At 39.1% G+C, this 15,454-nt stretch overlaps 1 protein-coding gene across 5 annotated transcripts in view; it reads right to left on the reverse strand.

Annotated features, from left to right (window-relative positions):
• Window positions 1-14,138, reverse strand: part of GAPVD1 (GTPase activating protein and VPS9 domains 1) — a 73,237-nt gene extending 59,099 nt beyond the window's left edge. For 4 of the 5 annotated variants that reach the window (XM_030858677.2, XM_030858674.2, XM_030858675.2 and 1 more), the window contains exon 1: window positions 14,004-14,138. The gene's annotated coding sequence lies outside the window, so the exon portion shown is untranslated. The remainder of the gene's footprint in view (window positions 1-14,003) is intronic. The other variant, XM_060300437.1, reaches the window with a different exon arrangement.
• Between the last annotated feature and the right edge of the window lie 1,316 nt (window positions 14,139-15,454).

Here is a 15,454-nt window from a genome sequence, read left to right on the forward strand (position 1 = left end):
TGCGCCACAACTACTGAGCCTGCGCTCTACAGCCTGCAAGGCACAACTACTGAAGCCCTCGTGCCCAGAGCCCGAGCTCCACAACAAAAGAAGCCACCACAATGAGAAGCCCGTGCACTGCAACGAAGAGTAGACCCTGCTCGCTGCAACTAGAGAAAGCCCGCACGCAGCAATGAAGACCCAAAGCAGCAATTAATTAATTAATTAATTTTTAAAAAAAGATCTCACGTGCCGCAACTAAGACCCGACGCAGCCAAAGATAAAATAAAAATAAATAATTTTTTTTTTTTTAAAGTAAGGTAGGGAATCCCCTGGCAGTCCAGTGGTTAGGACTCGGTTCTTTCACTGCAGAGGGCCGAGCTTCAATCCCTGATCAGGGAACTAAGATCCCACAAGCCGTGCGGCGCAGGTACCACCCACCCAAAAAAAGAGGTGGGGTAATTTTTATCATTTCACTAGGACACAATGAGACATACTCCACGTCCATCACATGACAGAAGTGACCGAAACGAACTTTCCCATGAAAATAAGTGGTAAATATCAGAGTCATAACTAAAGAGGTGAGACAGACAACTTGCTAACATGATGAAACCTACACTTGTAAAAGGCTTATTAGAAGTGAAATTAAAGGCCAACTATCTTCAATCGAAGAGCGTTTTTAGTAACATCATATGCCACACACAGGTATGGCTTTGAAATGTGAGAATAAAGCATGCTTTGCAAATAAATTAATGTGTGTAAGATGATCCAGTTAAAAATTACATAGATGATGACAACTAAATGTAACGTGGTATCCTGAATGAGGTCCTGGAACAGAAAAAGGACATCAGGTAAAAACTAAGGAAATCTGAGGGCTTCCCTGGTGGCGCAGTAGTTAAGAATCCACCTGCCAATGCAGGGGACACGGGTTCAAGCCCTGGGCCGGGAAAATCCCACATGCCGCAGAGCAACTAGGCCTGTGAGCCAAAACTACTGAGCCTGCGCGCCACAACTACTGAAGCCCACGCTCCTAAAGCCCATGCTCCACAACAAGAGAAGCCACCGCAATGAGAAGCCCACGCACCGCAATGAAGAGCAGCCCCCACTCGCCGTAACTAGAAGAAAGCCCGCACACAGCACCAAAGACCCAACGCAGACAAAAATAAATTTAAAAATAAAATAAAAACATTAAAAAAAAAAATAAATAAAAAAATAAAAAATAAAAAAAAAAAAAAAAAAAAAACTAAGGAAACCTGAATAAAGCATGAACTTTAGTTAATAATAATTATCAATACTGGCTCACTAATTGTAGCAAATGCACCATTAATATGAGATGTTAATAATAACAGGAACTTGATTCTGGGTATATGGTAACTCCCTGTTCTATCATCTCAGTTCTTCTGTAATTTAAACTGTTCTAAAAAGTAAAGTCTATTTAAATTTTTTAAATTACATAAACAGGGGCTTCCCTGGTGGCACAGTGGTTGAGAATCTGCCTGCTAATGCAGGGGACATGGGTTCGAGCCCTGCTCTGGGGGACACCACATGCCGCCGAGTAACCAGCCCCGTGAGCCACAACTACTGAGCCTGCGCGTCTGGAGCCTGTGCTCCACAACAAGAGAGGCCACAATAGTGAGAGGCCCGCCCGCCGCGATGAAGAGTGGCCCCCTCTCGTCGCAACTGGAGAAAGCCCTCGCACAGAAACGAAGACCCAACACAGCCAAAAATAAATAAATAAATAAATGATTTTTTAAAAAAATTACATAAACAGGGACTTCCCTGGTGGCGCAGTGGTTAAGAATCTGCCTGCCAATGCGGGGGACACAGGTTTGATCCCTAGTCCAGGAAGATCCCACATGCCGCAGAGCAACTAAGCTCGTGCACCACAACTCTAGAGCCCACGAGCCACAAATACTGAGCCCATGTGCCACAACTACTGAAGCCTGCACGTCTAGAGCCTGTGCTCCACAACAAGAGAAGCCACTGCAATCAAAAGCTCATGCACCGCAACAAAGAGTAGCCCCCGCTCGCACAGCAATGAAGACCCAAAACAGCCAAAAAATAAATAAATAAACTACATAAATAACATAATTCTAAAACCAAGCATCCAATTTAGCAACTTTTTTCAGTATGAAAAAGATATACAAATTTGAGAAATGCATGTGAACACTGTAATTTAGCAGTCTCCAACAACCACCATCTAGAAGGATTAGCAGGTATCCCATGATGTCCCAGAACCCATTTACATCTGGTAACACATTGCGATGTTTAAACTATCACACTAAGAATATTTTATCTTTCAGTTCACTGTGATCAGAAACGAAATACAGAAACTTCCTAACACAAAATTTCCACAGCTATGTTACATTTTGCACTAAATCCTTGTCAACTGAAGCAAGGCAAATATATTTCCTAGCCAGAATTGTTTAAGAAAAGCCAGTTTTTATATTAATTTCCATTTAATATCAAACTTTTAAAAAAGCCATTATAAGCAGTAATGGTTGAGCCTGAAGACGAGAGTTTTGACTGGTGGTAGTAAAGCATATAGGTGCTTAGGAAATAAAAACAATAATAACTACCATGAATTTCAGGCTCGTCATGTACTAGGCACCAACCAGGTGCTTTACATGGACGTTCTCATTTAACCTGTGTAACACTCGTTAAAGGTAAGTATTCTTAGCCACTTTTTACAGATGAGGAAACTGAGGAAATTAAATTATTTTCCCAAGGTCAAGTTAATAACTAGCAAAGCTGCGACTAGAATCCAGGTGTATCTGGTTCACCCAGCTTTTACCCACCAAGCCATTTGCCTCCCAAGAGTGAGTGCTTTAATTTACAGTCAAGGTTACTTCTTCTAATCACCCCACTCTTTCAACAACTATTAATATGTCAGTCAGTAGCTGAACAACTCCCCCTTTCTTGGAAAGTTTCAAACTGCCTGGCAAAGTCAGGTTTAGTTGGACTTCAGGACTAAATAACCTAAATTCTACTAAAGAAATGGTATATGAAAGTTTAGAAAAAGTTACTAGGGAGTAATCTAGATTATTACCCTGATAATTAAAGACACACACACATAGCAGGTGCTATCTAAAGTATCTTTTTTAAAAAAATTTTTTTTAGTATTTATTTATTTATTTAGGCTGCACTGGGTCTTTGTTGTGGCACGCATGCGGAATCTAGTTCCCCGACCAGGAGGGAAGTTCCTATCTAAAGTATCTTTTAAGACTTAAATGTGGGATTTCCCTGGTGGTGCAGTGGTTAAAAATCTGCCTGACAATGCAGGGGACACGGGTTCCAGCCCTGGTCCAGGAAGATCCCACATGCCACATAGCAACTAAGCCCGTGCGCCACAACTACTGAGCCTGTGCTCTAGAGCCTGCGAGCCACAGCTACTGAAGCCTGTGCTCTAGAGCCTGTGAGCCACAGCTACTGAAGCTTGTGCACCTAGAGCCCGTGCTCCACAACACAGAAGCCACTGCAACGAGAAGCCTGCGCACCGCGACGAAGAGGAGCCCCTGCTCGCCACAACTAGAGAAAGCCCGCACACAGCAACGAAGACCCAACGCAACGCAGCCAAAAAAAAATACATATATACATATATAAATAAATAAACATTTAAAAAATATGTAAATGTACTAACAGTTCTGGGTATAGCACTCTAAAGTAAAATACAATGAGCTCAAAACTAGCTATATAATCTCTAGTGATTAATATAATCTTTCTGGAATTCAGTTTTTCAATGGAAAAACAAGGAATTATGGGTACCATTCCTTTCCCATAATTTACACTCTACGAATCTCCAAATAGATCCAAGTTCCCTAAATGGTTCCAGAACTTCTTGGTCACCTCACTCTCTTTCTCTATGAGCTAACAGGGATTTTCTGTGAGCAGGTAACCTCAGATAGTAACCAATATTGTCAAAGTGATCTATACTCTTAGCGTATCATCTGCCTTCTTCCAATGTGGGAGCGCATAAGATCAAAATGGCCCTTTATTGGAAAAGGTTCGGAAAATTCAAGATTATCATCTTCCTCCCAATCCTTCAAACTATTTAGAGTCTCATCATCTCAATAGTTTCCTTCCTGGTCTCTCCTTCCTACTGTTGAAGCAATCTTCCTAAAGCACAAACCTTGTCATGCTACTCTCCACTGCTTACAGGATAATGTCTAAAATATGCTACAGGGTATCAAGCTCTCAACCATAAATCCCTCTTTTTATAACTCCTATCTCATCTCCCACCATCTCTCCACTTCCCCAAAATCGGATTTTGCTGCCATACTATATCTTAAAGTCTCCAACATTTGCAGATGCTATTATCTAGGCTTAAGGGGCTCAAATCTTCCTTATCTTCAAGTGAACTCAGATTTCTCCTTTAAGGCCCAGCCCCCAAATCTTCCCTCTGTGAAGCTCTAGGAGAACTGCTCCTGACAACAAACAGGGTGCATCCTTCCTCCCTTATGACACTGAGTGGGAAAGTTACCCCATTTTAAAGTCTCTTTCAGTTTTTCTGTTTACATCATGCAGAAAATCTAAGCAAGGTGCCAATTTGTCTTCAACACTTCCCTAACACTTGCTAAACTCTTCTTTTAATTAAAGACAGAGGTCTCAAACTCAGCACCTTCTGCAAACAGTAGCAAGCTAGGTTTTATAACACTGCTTTGTTTTTATTATATTCAAGTTGCTTTCTATTTAGGGCAAGAGATGGTAGCCTTTCATTATGGTAATAACATAAAGCTTTAAAAAAATTTTTAAAGGTGTCCAAATTTTAAAAAAAAGACATTTTAAATAAACAATAGTATAAGTAGTTTGCAGATTTGGGAAAAATCATGATGTTACGCAAGGATTAAGCATGGTTAACATTGTTATATACTGATGCCTACACCTTGACAGAACTGTCAGTTACTTTTTTTGTTCATTAAACAGGTACATTTCATCATAGTATTTATGTACTATTTATACTAACGTGACAGGGCAAAAAAGGACCTAACTGCCATTTTTTAATGACCTACTACAATGTTAGCTGTATTTTATCAATCAAATAATTTGAAGATTTATTTTAATTACCCACCACTTTTAAGGGACCTAACCAATTCATACCAGAGATGGGTGTCCTTTGCAAATATTTTTTTATAAATATAATCATGTTGAATTACAATGGTTTGTCTAAATGTGTTTCCCCTTACAAGACTTACCTCCTCCAATGCAGGAACAGTTTCTTATTCATTTTATGTTTTGCTAAATTACAAACTCTAAAAATCATTAGGTATTAAAAATAATGAACTCATCTTTTCCCAAAAAATGGACAGACAAGCACAGTAAGCTTTATTTTAACATACATCCTTCACTCATGCATTCAAAAAATGTTTATTAAACACCTACGAAGTGCTAGGCACTGATGAACGGGACAGTTTAAGGTCTGCTCTTGAGGGACCCACATTCTCATAGGGATACATGACATTCTAATGACACTTTTCAGTCGTTGTCACAGACTGGATTTCTGCATACCCTCTATTTAGAATCCTTTGCCTACTCCTTTTAGTGGTCAGTTGAGTCCCAGGTAGGCAGCAGGGCCCAGCTCAAACTGAGGAGCCTTTACCAATCTCTTGACTCAGATACTTTCTCATAGACTATTTGCAACAAAATGTTGTTTTCTCAACAAAACTCCAAGTTCCCTAAAGTAGGGACATAGTCATCTTGGTATCCCCATTACTTGGCAGAGGAACTGGCATTTAGCAGGTGCTGAATCAATGTCTGAATTTATTAAAAAATTAATAAATAAGTGACTGAATGATGAAGAGCAATATCCCAGTTAGGAATCAGTCAAGCTGCTGCTAACGCAGCTCCCAAATGACTGAAGAACAGTAACTAAATTTAAGTTGAAAACATCTACTAACTTCCCAATGAGCATGTTTGAAATAATTATTAATGTACCAAAAAGATATTTCCTCACAATCAAGAAACGTGTATCATGAGAGGGGGAAAAAAATGGAAACAAGTGATACTTTAATATCTTTAGTTGGTATTTTTGAAACAAAAGTAAAACATTGTAGAAAAAAGAATGGACTTAGTATCAACTATTCCTGGCACAAGTACAGGGAACTGAAAGGCACACTACTTTGAAGATATAAGTATATAATATAAAGCTAGATAGTATCCAAAATTCAAATTAACAGTATAAGACTTCTTGTTATTACAGAAAACTCCAGACCCTACCAAAAGTGAATAAAACACAGATGTCAATTTTACCCCCAATACATTAATTAATTTTCCAGAACTAAAAAAGACAAACCACAAAAATAATGAAATTCATGCATAATAAATGGCTTGTGGATTAAGCTCAGATTTTATTAGACCACACAACTGACAGAATATCAAAACACTTGGACAGCTAATATGCATTACTTAGTAAATACTAATGTACCCTCACTATTCCATTATAAAACCTTGGCTTTTTAAAATATTACTTGAAATCATTACTAATGGGACTCTTAAACAAGATTAAGTTTGAAAGACATTAAGTAAGTTACGGTACACCCCTACCATGGAATACTACATAATTATTAAGAAGGAGGTAGAGGTACATGGAAAGGTATCTACCACGTACCACTAAGTGAAGAAAGCAAACTGCAGAACGATATGCATGGTAAGATCCCAGAGGCAGTACAGGTGTTAAAACACAAAACCCCTCCCCCCCCCAAAAAAAAAACAAACCCCACAGTAAGACTACTTGAGCTCAAATCTCGGTTTTGCTGCTCACTAGCTAAGCAACCTTTGGCTAATTACTTCTCCTTGCCTCGGTTTCTTCATCTGCAAATGGATGTAAAATTGAAGCTTACTTCGTAGGGTATGTTCATAAGTTTGTGAGGGTTTAACAGGTTAACATATGTAAAACACTTAGCAAGAACAAGTGTTAACTATAATTTGGGGGGGGGAAAGAAAAAATCCAAATCATATAGCATATGCATATACATGCAGGGGAAAAAAGCTTTCATTTTTGCATTGCTTTTAGTTGTTGTTTTTTTTTTTAACAAAGAACATTTATTACTGTAGTAATTTAAATTTTTTAAAAAAGGAAAACATAATAAAAATGTGGCACTAAGAGCTCCCCTGCTGAAAGATCTGCTAGTACAATTACTTAAACACTCAAGACCAGACAAATTCTGTGAATAATAAAAAATGTGAAATTTTCAAGTCCAACAAAAAGGACACAATACTTAATCTCTCGGTATAATTCAACAATAACATGCTACACACCAACAAGGAGAACTGCAATGGTATTAAAATTATACCCCTTTTTTTTCCCCAAAGGCAATAAGTAACACAAAAATATCCACCTAATCTGGAATGCATATCAGGAACTTTCACAATTATTTAAACCTTCATTAATTTTATTAGTCTGAAGTTATATACCACCAAATCTAATTCCCTCTTATTCAACAATCTCTAATGACATCTCACTAAGACATATATAAATCTGGAGATCAAGATAAACCAAATAGTTAAAAAAAAAAACCTAAAACCCTTAGAACTCTTGAGAGGAAGATTTCACCACCCACATGCTTTGAGGAAGCTTTGGTCCCCAGCATAAACTTAGCTTCTTCCATATATACAGTGGGTGTACAAAACTACCAAACATAAGAGCAGAAAGAGGACTTTGAGCTTCAGCTGCATTTTTGCTGAGCTGTAATACTGGTAAAGCCTGTTTCAAGATCCAAGGGTACACCCTCAAATTTAAGGAAAGCATGTAAACAGCAGACTGACATGTCTATGTCATCACATTTACCAGAATGGTACTTCATAAAATTACAACTATTTATTATTAAACTGCAAATAGCATTATTATCACTGTGTTCTACCTACAAGGAACCTTCCAGAACAAAAAAAAAAAGGAAGAAAATCTTGTTAGTTAAATACCTTTTCAAAAATAAATAGAAGTCTGGGCTTCCCTGGTGGCGCAGTGGTTGGGAGTCCGCCTGCTGATGCAGGGGACGCAGGTTCGTGACCCGGTCTGGGGAGATCCCACATGCCGCGGAGCGGCTGGGCCTGTGAGCCATGGCCGCTGAGCCTGCGCGTCCGGAGCCTGTGCTCCGCAACGGGAGAGGCCACAGCAGTAAGAGGCCCGCGTACCGCAAAAAAAATAAAAATAAATAAAAAGTAAATAAATAGAAGTCAATAAATGTTAGCGATTACTGTCATTACTGTTATTATGATGTTTTGGAATGATGGAATAGAAACTTACTCAGAGGGAGACTTACTTAATAAGTTACGTTCCATCAGAATCCAAGTTGGCCCACCACACCCCTGAATAATTAGATATTAAAAGGCACTTTATTTTAGAGAAATCGAAGTTAGATTCCTTGGTTCTAAAGGAGGTAAAGATGAAATAAAGTCTGCGAAAAGAATTAATCTATTCTTTCCTAAGCTTTTCTGACATAGAAATCCATATTTGTAAACATTTTGCATTTCTGCCTTAAGTGCTATGACGTTTAGACCGAATGTATTTTTGTCAGGTAGTCAGGATTTATAAACAGTGAAAGTAAAATCAAGAAATGGGTCAGAGTTCTGCGTTCGAAAATGAAAGGAGACAGTTCAGAGTGGGTTGAAAATAGATGACTTTAGCCTAAGTCCTAAAAACTTTTAAAATAGATGTATTTGGATAAAATTTAGATTGCTTGGGAAGATAATTTGGTTCTGATCCTGAAAAAAAGGAAATAGGCTAATATCCCAACTAAATTTCTGTCTTTTAAATTTTCCAATATTAATCCTTTCAAAAATTCACAGAAAATAAACTAAAAACATAAATTAGGTAAGGGAAAAAAAAAGAAGAACTGAACATGTTTGATGACACGCTTCCCACTAGTCTCCAGCGTGGGTGTACAGGCATTACATGGGTGCAAGCCCAAGCAAGCATCTTTTCAGACAGACATCTTAGATTAATGAACAGACATCTTGCCTGTTTTTACAGTTAAAGTATGCTTAAAGCCTTATATTTTTTTCTTTTCTTTTTATTGAAGTATAGTTAATTTACAATATTGTGTTAGTTTCAGGTGTACAGCAAAGTGATTTAGATATATAAATCTTTTTTTAGATTATTTTCCCTTATAGGTTATTATAAGATATTGACTATAATTCCCTGTGCTATACAGTAAATCCTTGTTGCTTATCTATTTTATGTATAGTAGTTTGTATCTGTTAATCCCATACTCCTAATTTATCCCCCCACCCCCTTCCCCCTTTGGTCAGCATAGGTTTGTTTTCTATATTTGTAAGTCTGCTTCTGTTTTGAAAATAGAGTCATTTGCATTATTTTTAGATTCCACATATAAGTGATATATTTGTCTTTCTCTGACTTACTTCACTAAGTACAATATTCTCTATGTCCACTCATGTTGCTGCAAATGGCAATATTTCATTTGTTTTATGTAGAGCCTTATCTTTTTAAAATGGCTGACAAAAAAGGTGAATATGAAGATAATTTTGGCTTAATATACATAATTTAATTACAGCGTTAGTATTAAGTTATATTTTCCTTTCAGGTATAAATACTTATCAATTATCTGGTTCATCTTCAAACTTAAAAAAAAATACAGACTTCAGAAGTCTGTATTTTTTTTAAAAACATTTGCTCAACTGTTCATTTATATATATTAAATATGAGAACTTGAAGTATCAACAGATGTTCACCACTTCTTCTGATCTTTGCATTGCAAAGTTCAAAACTGGGTTTCAGCTTAGAAGCAATGAAGAACTTCCCTTCTGAAAATGTTTTTACAAAATCGTAATACAGGGCTTCCCTGGTGGCGCAGTGGTTGAGAGTCCGCCTGTCGATGCAGGGGACACGGGTTCATGCCCCGGTCTGGGAAGATCCCACATGCCGCGGAGCGGCTGAGCCCGTGAGCCATGGCCGCGGAGCCTGCGCGTCCGGAGCCTGTGCTCCGCAATGGGAGAGGCCACACAGTGAGAGGCCTGCCTACCGAAAAAAAAAAAAAAAAATCATAATACATATTGAAACATACTTAAAAAAATAAGGAAATATAGGTAAACATAAAGAAGGACACGTTAATTATCTATAGTTCTAAAAACCAGAAATCAAACAATTTAGTGTCTAAAGTTTCATCTAAAATGTGTATACAATACAGAAAGTATTGATCCTAGTTCCTTTACAAATGAAAATATCTTGATTAGGATTAAAGAGTTTAGGCCACAAATAATTCTATACAAACACAAGTTTAGGTAGTTCAAATGTAAAAAAACACATAACTGAAATCCTTCTTACCTAAGAGAAAATTAACTCCAGAGAAGGAAATGTGTGGGTGAAAAAACCATAAAGTTGAAGGGGAAAATTTAATCATTTAAGAAAAAATTTTTTTCAATTTTTTTTGGTCTTTCCAAAGCAAGTAAGAAGAATTCCACTTACATCAGACTTTTACCCGCCACCCCCCCAAAAAAAATCATACTTTATCTTGGAGAATTGTAATGTATAACCAACTCCCCAATACTCTCACTCCTAAAAAAAAATAATAATAAGTAAAAGTGAAACATCTTACAATTGGGAATATATCCACTTCCCTGCTTCAGTTTTCTGCAAATATCAGGGGTACTTTTCCCAAATAAACCAATTTAAACTAAAGCGCATCATGTTTAAAGAGTGGCAAATTTTGTATTGTTAGTTTCACCAAATAAGAGTTAATACATATTGTTGCTGTTTCCAGAATGCCATTATCAGGCAGCATCACCTGGTAAATTGATAAGTGCCATCACTGGAAAGCTGCTCACAAACTCACAGTGGAGCCAACTGGGTGAAGTGGGAAGTGACAACGCTGTGACAGTGGCCAGGAAGGCACCAGAAGAGTAGCACTTGTTTTAAAGTCAGGGATGTGGTATGAAGGTAGAAAAGGACGAAACCAGGTTGAAAGCTGGAACACCAAAAGGTAACTACCAATTACTGAGTGAAAGCCATGTTCCTGAGGTTTTACATATATTATTATTTTTGAAGTTAATCCTGTGTGATAGCTATTTATCAACCTCCATTTTACAGCTGAGGAAACAGGATTAGAAAAGTCAAATAACTTACTGCATAATCATTCACCTATCATGAAGCAAACAAGGAATTCAAAACTAGATTTATCTGACTCCAGAGCCCAGACTCTTTTCATTTCCCCAGGCTGCCTCTCTGGTTCTTCAGTATATAGAATTCAGGTTCCCTGTGAGCAATTTCACTGTTGTGGGCTCTAGGAGGGAGAGATCCACCTGGAGGCAAACGGTCACATGCTATCACCTGGGGAGCCTAGAGTTTTCAGCCTTTGTTCGTCCCAAGCCACCTTTATACATAATCTTTTCTCCCGTTTTCCCTCTTACAGCCCTAACACACTGGATGGATGGATGGAAGGAGAGAGGAAGGGAGGGATGGAGGGAGGGAGGCAAGCTGACTTAAGATGTTTATTTGATTTACAAACTCCTCTATCCTTGTCTTTGTTCAAGTTTTTCCCTGCACCTGAAGCCCTTCTCCAATATCCCTATAGCTAATCACATCTATGACTGAAGGTCCAGTTCAAATGCCATCTCCACACAGCACTCCCCAGTCTCCCACTCTCTCATTCAGTAGTAGTATCCCCAATCTAAATTTTCCTGACCCTTTATGTATAAAATAAATATACAAATAATATGATGCCAGATAGATATATGCTATAAATAAAATAAAGGGGCAGGGGAGAAAGAATGGCCAAGGGGGCAGTGTAAGGACCCAGAAGGTTTATCAGGCAAGACCTCTCCAAGGCAGTGATTTGTAATACGGTGTGTTTAATTCAACACAAACTATTTCGGCACCAATATTTGTTTCACAAAATACTCTTCTTCAATTCTCCATACCCTCCCCTTAATCTTTTCCACAAATAGTCTGCCGTAGTGGTTTTTCATTACTGCTATTCTTTTAGAGGAAAAAAAAATCTCACACAAGATGTTGACAGGTGCTTTACAAACAGGTGCAAATTTCAAATCACGAATATTCTGAAAAAATGTTAAAAGTGATTTGTCAGTGAGAAGTCTGATGCCAAAATGAAGCTGAACTACAAGAATTTAAAATGGAATTTCAAGAAAATGACGTATCAACTCTTCAACTCTATAATCTGCAAGTTTACTTTCTATCATATATGGAAAGAAGAATGGCAATAGGAAAATATACTTGAAGAGAGATCCTGCAGTTTTTCACTTAAGGATAGATGGGGATTTCCCTGACAGTCCAGAGCTTTCACTGCCAAGGCCAGGGGTTCGATCCCTAGTTGAGGAACTAAGATCCCACAATCCACACACGGCACAGCCAAAAAAAAAAAAAAGACAGAAAAATTAGAATATCCTCACTCCTTTAAAAGCCACACTATCTACATGACTTAAAGAAAACCAGCACATGCTAAAATTTTCTTTCACAGGCTTATACAAGAGCTTGGAGGGCTCAACCCCTTCAATCACTTGGAACTAGGAGATGCCTTAACACAAAAGTCTAAGGGCCAAAGTACTCACTTCCCTTTCTTCCTCAGATTATTTTGCTGATTCCCCAGTACCCTGAAAGAAATATCTGTGGTCTATTCTGTCTTTGAAAACTATTACTCTGATCCCAGTCAAATCTTTTCTCTTACTTCCCTGATTACAAAATTCCCTCTTTCATCGACACTATCGTCCTATCTGCCTTGACTTTTTTCTTATCTAATGAGAAACATATTCTTCCAGGCAGGCTTATAGATCCCCAAAACTTATTTCTACTTCAGGAATTCTTAATCTTTTTGTGCCATGGGTTTCTTTGGTGGTCTGGTAAAGCCTATGGACCCCTTCTCAGATTGCTTTTAAATGCATAATTAAATATATGCGATTACAAAAACAACTAATTATACTGAATATTAGCAAAACAATGAAAAAACCCTGATATTGCAATATATGTACACCTTTATTATCACATTAAGTAACAAGATCTAACAGTGGATTCAGTAATACCATAATTCAAAAAAATTATAAGCATAAATGATATTTTTAAAATGTTTATTGGAGTATATCACAAATGATATTTTAAGATATCTGCAACAACTGTAAACATGACACAAAAATATCTGTAATTTTTATTGGTGACAAAGTCACAGGCATTGCTAATTCTACTGCGGTTTGTTGCTTACATTCATTATTGAAGGAAATGATAATACAGTTATCAGATAATAAAAATAAAAACATGATTTTATCCCCATTCTAGTTCAAGGAGCCCCTGATTTCTATCCACCAACTGGTGAATCCCAGGTTAAAAATCCTTTCTAGTTCAAAACCTTGCTCAAACTGATTTTTGCCACAAATTTTAAAATAAAAACACTGATTTCTCCTTTGATCTAGCTCTCATCTGAACATACCACCATGCCTCCCTGTTTTCACGCAGATGTATACACAGAACCCTGTTTATTTCTATGACTTGCCTATCCAGCACCCATTTAAATTTTGCCAGTCAATAAAAGGCGAAATTGAAGGAAAGGAGATGGAAGCAACCAACAGCTCCTCACTTACAGACCTCCAACAGGAAGTATAAAGATGCCAAGTATGGTGTGTACGTTTTTGGTAGGTGGGCTGCCCGACCCGTGAGTCCAGCTTGTCAAGAGTCTCCGAAGCAAGACATCTTCACCAGCGGCACTCAGAAGACATTCCACCTCCTCCTCGCCTCCCATACTCAGTTCCCTGGCTGCCAGGTCGCTCGCCTCTGGCTCTCACCCGAAGCCACCCCGCGGTCCTCCTGTCCCTTCCCATCCCATCCCCCACGCGTCCCTCCCTCCAGTCCGCCCCAGGCTGCCCTGGCCCCTGAGCGCCGCCACATCTCTCCCTGGACCTAACCGTGTGCCCCCACCCCCACTTCTCCCCTCACTGCAGAGAAGGGCCCAGGGGTCAGCTGGACCCGGCGGCCCACCGTCAGCGCAGGCTGCGGCCCTAGGCCGAAGCAACACGGCCGCCAGGCAAGGAGCCACGCACTCCGCGCAGCTGGATCGGGGACATGCACTCACCAAGAGCATGCGGAGGAGGGCACCGATGTCTGCGCAGGACCGCCACTCGGCCTCGGAGCCGTTGCCCTCGCGGCGAACTGCCACCGCCACCGCCACCGCCACCGCCGCCGCCGCCACCGCCGCCACTCGCTAGTTGGCTTCCCTGCGTCCTGCGGCGCCGCTGCCGCCACGCCATGGCGCGTGCGCGGCGCCGCGGGGGCCCCTGGGACTAGTAGTTCAGGCCGGCAGCCAGCGGTGCGTCTTCCGCTTTTACCACCCAAGTCCGCTGCAAGGCTGGAGCCGTCTTGAGCTACTGGGGTACCGCGAAACGGCTTCCGGAAAATTGTTCACCAAACACTCGCCCTTGCTTCCGCGTACGGTACTGCTGGATGTGAATAATCCGGCTGAGCAAGTATGTGTAAAGTAAAACAATTTAGAGCATTTATGTTTTAGATAACAAGTGTCACTTGGCCAGAACACATCATTTGAAACACACACACCCATACACCACTCTTCTTCCTTTCTGTCAAAAGGGTCATTAATTGCCTTTGTGTTATCTGGATTTTCAGTCTTAAATCTGATTTCCCACTCCTTTTATCAAATTTTACTTGACCATACAGTTTTTTAGGGCGATTGACAATTTATCTAATACAAAATTTTTTATAAAAACAATTCATATATATTCAAATATAAAGTTAACTGAGCTGAACAGTCCTAGAAACCTTAGAATTGGAAGACAGCTTAAAGGTCATTAGTCCACCTCCGGCCCAGGCAGGAACTCCAGCCAGATAGTCATCCAACTTCTCTTTCAAACAGTTCAAATTTCAGGGTGCTCACTTCCTTAAATAAGGAGGCCTGGTCAACTGTTGGGCAGCATTAAATGTTAGAAAGTTCTTCTGCTGAACAAAATCTACTTCCCTTTTACTTTCTTCCATTGCTAGTTGTTATGCTGCCTGGAGCAATATAGAATGTTTTGCACTTGATAGTCTTTCAAAAAATTGAACACAATGATTATATCGTCCAACACTAGGAGTCTCCAGACCAAAAAAAAAAAAAAAAGGCGTCAGTTTTGCAACAAGTTCAGATTTGATTCAGCTCCCAGACTGCTTTCCATTCAGTCATCCTCCTTGATGTATTATCTTTAAAAATTGTCAAAATTTGCCTCAGATTTATAGCCTTGTTTTATTACCACAAGAGCATTCTATGGTAAACTGGTCAGGTATTATTGCTATCATATTGCCATTCAACTGAATCAAGAATTCCACCAGATCAAAGATTATTCCTCAGCTCTGTTATAAAACATTGTCCAAAGCAACAAGGGAATGAAAAAAGCAACAGGATATGGTTTACAATTTAGGGTAAAAGGATAATTAACACAGATTAAGGATCATAATAATAAGCTAAGGTGCAAAGTACTCCAGATTCCTGGCGAAAGTCTTCATCAAATTGAGTGGCCAAGACTTTAAGAAGGA

Source organism: Globicephala melas, chromosome 6 (genome assembly GCF_963455315.2).
Source record: "Globicephala melas chromosome 6, mGloMel1.2, whole genome shotgun sequence".
In the NCBI taxonomy this organism is placed as follows: Eukaryota; Metazoa; Chordata; class Mammalia; order Artiodactyla; family Delphinidae; genus Globicephala; species Globicephala melas.